We start from the raw sequence: 12642 nt of genomic DNA, 5'->3' as shown, positions 1-12642 counted from the left end.
CATCACCGGCCGATTAACGGTCCTTTACCGACTGAGGATATGTCGGTCGGGCAGACCTTTCCCATTCTCCCGACCGACAGAACCGGGGAGCTCGATGGCCGACTCTCGCAACATGCCCGGCTGATTATCAGAGGGGCCCGAATCTTCGTCCGACGCCACACAAATGGCCACGACCTAGGGTCGGTCGACTCCTCCGATCGCCGTACAGCTACCAGAGACTGTCAGCCCTGACAGCGACAGGCGGCACTGCCACCTAAGGGCATTATCCCGCCTAGGGCATTGTCAACCCTAGTGATTTGACAGCCCCACGACGATGTGACACTTTCACGGCGACTCTGACAGTCTACAGTGAGTTGACAATTCCTCAATTATCCGCGCCATTAATGACGGCGCCATACCACGCTCCACTATATATATATCGGGGAAGGCAACAGTGCAGAGACCGGGGGGAAAAAACAACAGGCTTGCTCCCTCTAACTCTCTCTTTCTCTCTCTCGATTGAGCTCTCTGTCTTCATTTCACTGTTGCCCAGTCACCTCTCTGACTTGACCGTCGGAGGGTCCCCGCCGGAGTCACCACCGGTCTGTGTGGACTTCTTTTTTTGCAGGCGCTCGTTCCCGGCGACCAGGCGACGAGGGGGTTGGTGGCAACAGATTGGCGCGTCAGGTAGGGGTTCGGGCCTAGTAGATACTAATGACAAAGACAAGAGCCCAACGATCGAGGGTCACAAGGTCAGCGAGGCGCTCTTCCCGCTGGGAAGAGGCCTCTCCGTCACCCTCCACGGCGGAGCCCAGCTCTCCGCACCCCGCAGTGACCACGGAGGCGCAGATCGCGGCAATCGTACGCAGATGACCGTGCTGACGGATGCGGTCAAGAGCCTCCAGCAACAACCGGCAGCACGTCCGATGCCCTCCAGGAGCAGCCGCCGACGCCCGCGCCGATCTCCGTCGTCTCCGTGCGAGCGCCTGCCGCAGCGTTCCCACGGAGAGGAGGAGGGGCGGCCACGGCGCGATGCCCGTCAGTCCCAGCAGCTCTCTCCTTCCCTGCTGGAACGGGCGAGGAAGGAGAAGCGACCGTAGATGCCGTCCGTCGCCCTCTCAGAATCTTCCAGAGACTCCACTCCTGGGGTCTTCCAGCACCGACGGACGGACGACTACGAACGTATGTTCGAGAAAATCGACCGTCGGCTTGCGCAGTTGCAGGTGGACGGACAGAAGTCTTCAAACGACGTCGACTTTCAGACCGCCCAACCTCTCTCCCGACTCATTCTTGACGAACCGATCTCCGGTCGGTTCAAGATGCCGCACGTGGAGCCCTACGACGGCTCCACTGACCCAATCGACCACCTGGAGAGCTATAAAGCTCTCATGACGATTCAGGGGGCAACCGACGCTCTCTTTTGCATCGGCTTCCCCGCCACTCTCCGCAAGGCTGCCAGGGCCTGGTACTCCGATCTTCGATCGAAAAGTATCCACTCCTTCGGGCAGCTCGAGCACTCTTTCGTGGCTCACTTCAGCACCAACCGGAAGCCGCCGCGAACGTCGGACAGCCTTTTCTCCCTCAAACAGGGAGAAAACGAGATGCTCCGACACTTCGTGGCGCGATTCAATACGGCCACGCTTGAGGTCCGGGACCTCAACGAAGACATGGCTATCTCAGCCATGAAACAGGGGCTGAGGGCGTCCCGATTCACCTACTCCCTGGACAAAACCCTCCCCCGTACATATGCCGAATTGCTGGAGCGCGCGTACAAGTATATGCGCGCAGACAAAGGGGCCTCTGACCGACGCTCAACCGAGTTTAAGGGTCCGAAGGAAAAACGAAGGAAGGGTCGGGACCCCGCTGAGCCCAGCAGGCCCCCGACCGATGGTCGGGTCTCGACACCACGACGGAACCAAAAATCGCCCCGGCGGCAGACCCCGAGGCCAACACGCCCCAGGTATGATTCCTACACTCCTCTCTCCGCCCCCCGTGCGCAGATTTTGATGGAGATCGAGGGGAAAGAATACCTGCGACGGCCTCCGCCTCTGAAGGCAAAAGGCCTCGATCGATGGAAGTACTGTCGATTCCACCGGGGCCACGGTCACAATACCGAGCAATGCATCCAGCTTAAGGATGAGATCGAAGCTCTCATCCGCCGAGGGTATCTCGGTAAATTCTGGAGGAACCCGCCGACTCAACCTGTGGCCGACCGACGACCCCAACCGACTGAGGAAGCGACCACCAATCAGCCGACGGCCGGAGTCATCAATATGATTTTCAAATGACTTGGCCCGGGGACGTCTGCTGAGGGGGAGCCCACGAAGAAGCCGTGCCCGGACGACGTGATTACTTTTACAGAAGAAGACGCTCGGGGCATCCAAACTCCCCACGACGACGCTGTTGTTGTTTCGACAACAATAGCAAACTATGATGTAAAAAGAATTTTTGTAGATAATGGAAGTTCGATAAATATTTTGTTTTACTCGACCTTCTCCCGGATGCAACTATCAACCGACCGACTCAATAGGGTCTCCACGCCCTTGATAGGCTTTGCCGGGGACGCCGTCGCGACGGAAGGAGAAATTACCTTGCCTCTGACGGCCGGCACCGAACCATGGCAAAGCACGGTTCATTTGACTTTCGCGGTTGTCCAAGTGTCTTCGGCCTACAACGCCATACTTGGACGACCCGGACTTAACGCCCTCAAGGCAATCGTCTCGACGTACCATCTCCTCATTCGGTTTCTGACAAGGAACGTGGTCGGAGAGATGTGCGGGGACCAACAGCTCGCTCGCCGATGCTTCTAGATCTCCGCTCAGAACGACGAGTTGAGGGGTTCCCTGACGATCGACAAACTGGACCAGCGAGAGGAGGAAGAACGGGGCTCGCCGGCCGAGCAACTCGTGTCAATCCCGATTGCGGGAGACCCCGACCGAAAGGTATGGGTCGGGTCTCAATTACCCGACCCAGAACGGCGACGATTGACAAGGCTGCTAACGGCCAACGCCGACATATTTGCTTGGTCGGCAGCAGATATGTCGGGCATCCCCCCAGAGACAATAACCCACCGACTCAACATCGACCCGACGATGAGGCCGGTGAGGCAGAAGAAAAGGTCCTTCGCTCCCGAAAGACAGAGGGCCATCGACGAGGAAGTGGACAAGCTGCTCGAGGCGGGCTTCATCAGAGAAGCCACGTATCCCGATTGGCTCGCCAATGTTGTCATGGTTAAGAAAGCCAACGGGAAGTGGAGGATTTGCATCGACTATACTGACCTGAATCGGGCCTGTCCAAAAGATAGCTTTTCACTTCCAAAGATCGATCAGCTGGTGGATGCAACATCCAGATTTCGACTGCTCAGCTTCATGGACGCCTTTGCCGGGTACAACCAGATTCGGATGGCGCCTGAAGACGAGGAGCACACTGCCTTTGTGACCCCCAAGGGCTTCTACTGTTATCGAGTGATGCCTTTCGGACTGAAGAACGTCGGCGCCACCTACCAACGACTTGTCAATAAGGTCTTTAAAGACCAGATCGGGCGTAACATGGAGGTATATGTGGACGACATGCTGGTGAAAAGTGCGCAGATTCCAGATCACGTTCAGGACCTCGAAGAGGCCTTCCGCACTCTACGTCAACATTGAATGAAGCTGAATCCGACTAAGTGCGCTTTCGGGGTAACCTCGGAGAAGTTCCTCGGATTCCTCATTTCTCAGAGAGGGATCGAGGCCAACCCTGAGAAAATAAAGGCGATCATCGACATGCGTCATCCGAACACCAAGAAGGAGGTCCAGCAGCTGAACGAAAAAATCGTCGCTCTCAGTCGGTTTATTTCTCGATCAGCTGAAAGGTGCCTCCCATTTTTCAAAACTCTGCAGCAGGCGAAGGGTTTTTCTTGGTCGGATGAGTACCAACGTGCCTTCGAAGATCTGAAGAAGTACTTGGCTTCCCCGCCGCTGCTCGTGAAACCGCAGGTCGGGGAGACCTTGTATCTCCATTTGGCCACCTCCTCTGAGGCAGTCAGTTCGGTGCTCGTCCGAGAAAATGAGAGCCGAACCCATCAGCCCATCTACTATACCAGCAAAGTACTCTGCGGTGCTAAAGCCCGATATTCGGAGACAGAAAAGATGATTTTCGCCTTGACCGTCTCCGCACAACGACTCCGCCCATACTTCCAAGCTCATGCCATAGTGGTTCTCACCAACCAGCCCCTGAGGGCGATCTTGCACCGACTGGACACATCGGGACGACTGGCGAAGTGGGCGATGAAGCTCAGCGAGTTCGACATACAGTACCGACCGCGGCCTGCCTTGAAGGCTCAGGTCCTGGCCGACTTCATCGCCGAGTGCCCGACCACCGACAAAGGGTCAGAAGCTGCGGACCCGGGAGGAGATGCGGTCCCCGAGCTAGACCCGGTCTCCACCTGGGTACTGCACATCGACGGAGCTTCAAACGCTCAGGGGAGTGGGGCTGGGTTCCTGCTCACCAACTCGAATGGGGTGGTCACCGAGTACGCCCTCCGATTCGACTTCAAAGCCTCCAATAACCAAGCCGAGTACGAAGCGCTCCTCGGCGGCTTGAGGATGGTGAGGGAACTCGACGTCGACAGCCTCCGGGCGTTCTTCGATTCTCAGCTGATCGTGGGGCAGGTCAAAGGTGAATTCGAGGTGCGAGATCCGACCATGGCCAAATATCTCCAGAAAGTGAAGGACCTCATAGCGCACCTCAGGTATTTTAAAATTTCCCACATTCTTAGGTCGGAGAACGCCCGTGCCGACGCACTCTCCAGACTGACGACTTTGGCTTTCGACTCTTTGGGTCGGACGTTCATGGAGAACCTCGAGCAGTCGAGTGTCGACCGGGTCGAAGAAATACTGCAGCTGGCAGCTGAACCAAGCTAGATGGATCCGATTGTTCGGTTCCTGACTGACGGAATCAGTCCTGAAGATCCCACGGAGGCCAAGCGACTCCGATGGTCGGCCTCTCAATATGTGATCATGGATGGCCGACTCTACAAAAGATCGTTCTCCCTTCCCTTACTTAGGTGCTTGGGGTCGACCGACGCAGACTATGCTCTCCGAGAAGTGCACGAAGGGATCTGCGGGGATCACTTGAGGGGCAAGTCTCTAGCCTACAAAGTCCTGCGACAGGGTTACTATTGGCCCACCATGAGGAAGGACGCGGCTGAGTTGGTCCGGAGGTGCGAACCTTGCCAGAAGTATGCTAACGTGCAACACCGACCAGCTAGCCAAATCGCTCCCATTGTCGCTCCATGGCCTTTCGCTCAGTGGGGGGTCGACATTCTCGATCCTTTCCCTCCAGCATCGGGTCAAAAAAAGTTTATAGTTGTCGCCATCGACTACTTCACCAAGTGGGTGGAGGCCGAACCCCTGGCGCAGATTACCGAACGAAAGATGGAGGACTTTGTCCAAAAATCCATCATCTTCAGGTTCGGGTTGCCGCATACCATTATCACCGACAATGGGCGGCAATTCGACAACCAAGACTTCAGAGATTTCTGCGCAAGGTTTCACATCACGTACCGACTGACTTCAGTCGGGCACCCACAGTCCAACGGCGAAGTCGAGGTGACCAATCGGACCATACTACATGGGCTCAAAACTCGATTAAACGAAGTCAAGGGCCTCTGGGTCGACAAGCTAGGCTCTGTTCTGTGGGCTTACCGAATGACCCCCCGCATACCGACAGGGGAGTCGCCTTTCGGTTTAGCCTATGGGACGGAGGCGATGATCCCACTTGAGATTGGACTGCCGTCTACGCGGGTCGAGCGGTATCAAGAGCCGAACAACTTCGATTGTCGGAGAGCCAACTTAGACCTCCTCTCCGAACTGCGAAACGAGGCTCAACTTCGCATGGCTTCATACCAACAGAAGGTGGCCCGGTATTACAATGCCAAAGTCAGACCAAAGCTCTTCAGGCCTGGTGACTTGGTCCTGAGAAGGGCGGAGGTCTCGAAGCCCCTGGACCAAGGGAAGCTGGCTCCGAACTGGGAAGGGCCCTACGTGGTAGCAGACACCTATGGGCCAAGGGCTTACCGACTAGAGACTTTGGAAGGGAAACCCATTCTCCGAACATGAAACGCCGACAACCTGAAGTTGTATCACCAATGAACTTTGTACTCGTTCATTCGGAATACAAATCCAGTTTGAAATTTCGGAGTTTTAACTCTTCGACTGACGATCGACGCTCACCAAGGTCGAGCACCGACGTGCCGACTCAGACTTGGTATCCATCTGAGACCGACGGCACCATCATCGATGATACATCAGACTCTTACAAAGATCGATGGACGGGAGTCACACTCCTTCGACGATCGACGAAACATCGGACTCTTACAAAGACCGATGGACGGGAGTCACACTCTCGCGACGATCGACGAAACATCGGACCCTTACAGGGACCGATATATCTATATTGACGGGAGTCACACTCCTTCGACGATCGACGAAACATCGAACTCTTACAAAGACCGATGGACGGGAGTCACACTCCTTCGACGATCGACGAAACATCGGATTCTTACAAAGACCGATGGACGGGAGTCACACTCCCGCGACGATCGACGAAACATCGGACCCTTACAGGGATCGATATATCTATATTGACGGAAGTTGACACTCCTTCTACGATCGTACTTTCGTGCCAGACAATCGGCTAATCTACCGTCTGAGCCCCGACCAAAGAAAGATGGAATGCCTACGCGACCGCCCTCGCGACCTACCGACCTAGCTACGGCCGGTTGAAGGATATTCGGCTTGCCACCGTCTATCGCACGATGCGACCTCAATCACGTCCATGACTCACCGACCGAGCTACGACCGATCGGGAGATATTCGGTTTACCACCATATATCATAAGGCACAGTATGGATACCCGACACAAGGGTATCGGGATCCGACTTATCGGTGCTCCCCCGACTAAATGCGCCCGACGACATTCGACTGAACGCGTCGGAAGAGACCCGACTACCGAACCTTTATCCGGCGGTCGATCGACTTCCGACTCGACGAACGCGCCCGACTCACGACCGGGGGAAGGACGCCCGACTTACGACCTCGACCATCAAAGGCCGATCCAAGGTCGGGAGTTGTCCTACCTTCGTGGCGGCGCGAGTTGCCGAATTTCCTAACCGACCTATATGAGTTGGCAACCTACGAGTTCGGACTCATTCTACAACACATAAAAGAAAGAAAAACAGGCAGGGGGAAAAAAGTTTAAGACTGATTTCATTCAAGATCAAAAGAAGCTTACAAAGTCAGGCCGAAGCCCAGTTACAAATATTCTAAGAAGAAAAAAACAAAAAGGATAAGGGACGACGGGGCCGTGGTCATCCCTCCGAGTCAATCTCCTCGATTGATGGAAGGTCGGGGATGACCGGCGTGTCCACCGTGATCGGCACTGGATCGACGGCCGAAGCAGGATCGTCGGTCGGCAAGGGACTGGCAGTCAACGTCGGGTCACGAGTCGCAGCTGTCTCTCCTTCGGCAGCTTGTTTCTGGACGGCCTCTCCCACCACGGCGATGCCTCCCGACGACGGGTCGGCCATCTCTTCCGTGACTTGATCCTCGGCTCCTGGCGGGACGATACTGCTGAGGTCCAGCTCCGGGTACAGGGCTTGGACCGTATCCCGACCATCCTCGTACCCCACCCGGTACGACGCGAAGCCAGACTCCAACATTTCCTCCTGGTACTGGTCGGTGGCGCGGAAGTCGTCCACCGCTCGACTTGCCGACTCCTTCGCCGACCTTGCTTCCTCTTCCGCCCGGCCGAGAGAGTCCCTTGCTGACTCTGCCTCTGCCTTCGATATGTCGGCATCGGCTTGGGCGATCGACAGGTCCTCCTCAGCCTTGGCGAGTTTCTTCAGGCTGACCCGGAGCTGCTCGCGCTCGCCCTCGAGTTCGGCGGCGACGCCATCACGCTTGCGCCGTAGACGGTGCACGGTCCGACCCTTGCGTTTGGCTTCTTTCCGGGCCGACTTGAGCTCGGACCTGAGACGAGAGACCTCGTCCACCAGTTTTGCCTCCCGGTCGGTCGACTGCTTCAGGTGGTCGACCAGCATTGCCCGATCGGCTTCGGCCGCCGCCGCCCTGTCTTTCCAAGCCGCCCGGACGTTCCCGAACCTCCGGTACCCGGCTTCGAGTTCGGACATGGTGTAGATCAGATGCCGACATAAGCGTTTCGTCAGGAAAGCAAAGTAATGAAAATATTAAGGAAGGAGGAGGCGATGCGGAACTTACCTCGACCATGGTCGGGTAGAATGAAGACAGCATCTTGGTCACTTGCCGAGACCTCAGCGCCTCCACGTCGGCTGGGAGGAGGATCCCCTGGCACAACCTCCTGGCCAGGTTGTGGTCGGCCAGCGCCGACGCACCTTCGGGGAACTGAGCGCTGGGAGGCACACTGCGACTCCCCGACCTCGTGTCGTCCGCGGGGTCCATCGGGGCTTTCCCCCGATCGATCACCCTGACCGGCGGAACCGGCAGGGAGGGGATGCTCGAGTTTGACGCGGCACCCCCCGTTGCGGCTGCGGATGCCGTCGGTTGATGTTCGGGTTCCCGAACATCATCCGACGCCACAACTGCCGGCGAAACCATCGATGTCCCTTCCGTCGCTTCCTCCGCCGGCCTCTCCTCCGGTTGCGCTGCCGGAGCCGCGAGTGCTATCACCGGCTCCGACTGGTCGGTCGCCGACGCCTCGAGGGTCAGCGCCGCTGTGGGAGGCTTCTTCGGTGGATGCGAAGGTCCTGCCCCCGATGCCGGCCTCTTCCTCGCTGCGTACTGTCGGATCTCGACGTCGGTCGGCCGCATCCTCGGAGGTGTCCCTGCGATACCGACAGAAATATTAATCTAAGAACCGGAATAAAGGCCGGATGAAAAGAGAACCGAGGGATCGGGCGATACCTAGTCGGGGGACCAAGCTCAGGCCAGCGTCATAGAGAGCTTGTTCGGTAACAAGCTCCCTCTGCTTCGGGACCGATATGTCCTTGAGTTGGTGGAAGTCCTCCCGGTCATCCGCCTCCACCCGACTGTTCTCGTTTGCTTCGGTTCGGGGCACGCCCCAGCGAGAAGGGAAGCCCCAGGGAGAAGAAGATGAGACGAAGAAAAACTGGTTCTTCCACCCGTGGATAGACGATGGAAGACCAGTGATAAAGGAAAGACTCTTTCGGGGGTTGAAGAGCCACCACCCTCGGGCCTTAGGATGGGGTCGGAGCACAAAAAATGCCCGGAAGAGCGAGATACGAGGGTTGGTCGGCAGAAGCTGACACAACAAAGCGAAGCTGATTATTAGTCGGACGGAGTTCGGCGCCAGTTGCGCCGGACAAAGTCCGTAATAATCCAGCAGATTCCGGACGAACTCCGAAATCGGAAGCCGAAGAGATCTTCGACGTACAGCGCCAATTGGCCCGGCGGAGGGTTGTTAACCCGACCGCCGACCCCTGGGGCAGAAAGTTGAAACTGCTCTAGGATGCAATACTGATCCCGAAGCCGATCAACGTTCGGCCCCGAAAGCGAGGAAACCTCAACTTCCGGAGTCGACCGAGGGTCATCGGTCGGATTTCCCGACCGAGCCCCCCGAGATGGATTTTCGGCCATCGCACCAGAACCGAGGGAAAGGCGAGGCCGAAGAAGAAAAAGAAGAAGAAGAAAAAGAAGAAGAAGGAGAAGAAGAAGAAGAAAGAAGAGAAGGATCACGAACCCCAGGAGACCGGAAGGGGAGGCAACTGCCGGCGCCGACGGAGGAACCACTCGGACAGAGTCTCTGCAGCAAATTGTTCAGGGTGGGGCTTCGAGCGCAGGTGGCTCTATATATATAGGGCCGTTCGATGGCCAAGATGACCCTGCGCCGACCGAGGTCCCCCGGATGGGCGACACGTGGCGGCATCTGGGCCCTTTCTTCGGCCCGGTGGATCGGCGCGCCATCCCGGGAAGGCCGCACCGCCTTCATTTAATGCGAAAGGTGCCGGCCCAACCACCTCCGACACGTGGCGAAAAGGCCGCGGTTCCGAATTAAATCGCCCGCGGCGATTCGCGTTCCCGATGGGATGCCTGACAGCGCCCCGCGCTCCCAGAATCGACGCTGGGCGGCGATTTACGTTCCCCAAAAGGCGCCGGGCATCCGATCGCCTGACGCAAATCATCTGGCACCCGATCGCCTGACACCAAATCGTCCGGCACTCGACCGCCCGACGTAACATCTGACGCTGACAAGACGGGACGTCTGACACCGACGTAACGTCTGATGTCAGCGAATCGCTCGGCATTAATGAAACACCTGACATCGTATCGACTCGCGGTACGGTCGGGTTGTGGCATACGATGAATCCACTCCTTTTCGCCCGGCGTTGCTGCCCAAACGGAGACATCGGCCAGCGCACCGTCCGACTCAGGAGTGGAGGGGGGCAACTGTTGGGGGATACCGACCGTTCCTGCTCACGACGGCTCATGGTCGCACATACCCGACCGACCGACCGACCGACCGATCGGACGCCATCACCGACCGATTAACGGCCCTTTACCGACTGAGGATATGTCGGTCGGGCAGACCTTTCCCACTCTCCCGACCGACAGAACCGGGGAGCCCGATGGCCGACTCTCGCAACATGCCCGACTGATTATCAGAGGGGCCCGAATCTTCGTCCGACGCCACACAAATGGCCACCGACCTAGGGTCGATCGACTCCTTCGATCGTCGTACAGCTGCCAGAGACTGTCAGCCCTGCCAGCGACAGGCGGCACTGCCACCTAAGGGCATTATCCCGCCTAGGACATTGTCAACCCTAGTGATTTGACAGCCCCACGGCGATGTGACACTTTCACGGTGATTCTGACAGTCTACAGTGAGTTGACAATTCCTCAATTGTCCGCGCCATTAATGACGGCGCCATACCATGCTCCACTATATATATATCGGGGAAGGCAACAGTGCAGAGGCCGGGGAGAAAAAACAACAGGCTTGCTCCCTCTAACTCTCTCTTTCTCTCTCTCGATTGAGCTGTCTGTCTTCATTTCACTGTTGCCCAGTCACCTCTCTGATTTGACCGTCGGAGGGTCCCCGCCGGAGTCACCACCGATCTGTGTGGACTTCCTTTTTTGCAGGCGCTCGTTCCCGGCAACCAGGTGACGAGGGGGTTGGTGGCAACAAGAAGAAACAGCCGAAGAGAAGTTATTGTTGGAAATAAGTTTTTCTTTCATAATAAAAGGCAACAAAAAGACCTCACGGACTCTTTCTTTTGCATCCTCATGCAGGACTATAACAAATACACTATGGTGTGCATAGCGAATGGGCTACTCAAGCCTTCTATTTTAGAAATAAGATTCTTCTCTATAGTAGTGGTTCGATCTACTCTACAATGCACCTTAGTTTCAGTGTATCAAGGATGCTTGAAATCAGATTAAATGACAGTCTAATATTCTCCATCTTTTTAATCTTATTTCTCTCTTTGGTGCACAACTTATTTTATCTTATCTTTCTCAACTATATGCGTTAGACGTATCAGTAATGGTATGAAATTAGATTAAATAAAGATTGATTCGATCCCTTTGATTTTGTCTTATACGTGCTTTTTTTTTATTGGTAACTATCTTATTCATGCTTTAAGTGCATTTTTACTTTCCTCTTCTTTTGGTCACTAATCAAGTCCTTTTGTTTGAGCCGTGGAAAAAATTCGGGGATTATATAGAATTGCATGCTCGGTTGGATGGGAGATGGAATGGATTTTTTTTTTTTTTTTCTAGACGCTTTTAGATAAGAGTAGCTTTGTTGTCTCCATTTAAACAACTATGAGCCACTAACAAGCACAAGGAAGGACCCCAAATTAATAAACTATTATCCTTTCTTTTTTTGAGGAATTTCGACAACAAACTAATTAGGCGTGAAGATGTGATCTAATAGAAATATATATTCTTTAGATTAGTAGCTAGAAATATGGAAGTACATGCTTGGTTAGATGAGAGATGGAATGAACTTTTTCTAAACTCTTCTAAGAGTAGAGTAGTTTAGTTGTCTGCATTTGAACTACTATAAGTTGACATCAAAACTCTACTGACGAGCATACTGAAATCTCTCCCAGATTAACAAACTATTATCATTTTTTTTCCTTGAGGAATTCCCCATACAAATCCATTATCGTCTCATAAAAATGTATATTCTTTAAACAAAGAAATGCCCCCTCGACTGTGCTTTTGCCCTCCGAATGACGATAGCGAAGAAACCATAGGAGACTACTGATTATAATTAGAAACAAATTAGGGATTATATATATCTAAGGATTAACAGATTATGTTTCTTTTTCCTCGCTTAGTGGGTTATGTGAAAGATTACCGCTTCCCCGACAAGGATTCCAATACCCATATCTAAAAGGAATTTTTAATGCTCGACATCCATTTATATTAAGTAGTGGGCATCACTTGAGTTAATGGAAGTCAGAATAACCTAGTCATCCTGCTTAATTGGTACCATAAACTTGTTAAGAGCTTAGGAGATGAGATTGTTGAAATTTATCCGGTTATGCTCCATCCAGATGTGGTCTACACTGACATATATCAAGATTTATTTTGATTAATTTTATTTATCTGGACTCTGAGTAAAGATAAACCTCCAATCAATTAAAGATATATTTGATAATTATTGTGATAAAAT

The sequence above is a fragment of the Elaeis guineensis genome, chromosome 1 (assembly GCF_000442705.2).
Source record: "Elaeis guineensis isolate ETL-2024a chromosome 1, EG11, whole genome shotgun sequence".
NCBI classification, from domain to species: Eukaryota; Viridiplantae; Streptophyta; class Magnoliopsida; order Arecales; family Arecaceae; genus Elaeis; species Elaeis guineensis.
This window is presented reverse-complemented; position numbering follows the sequence as displayed.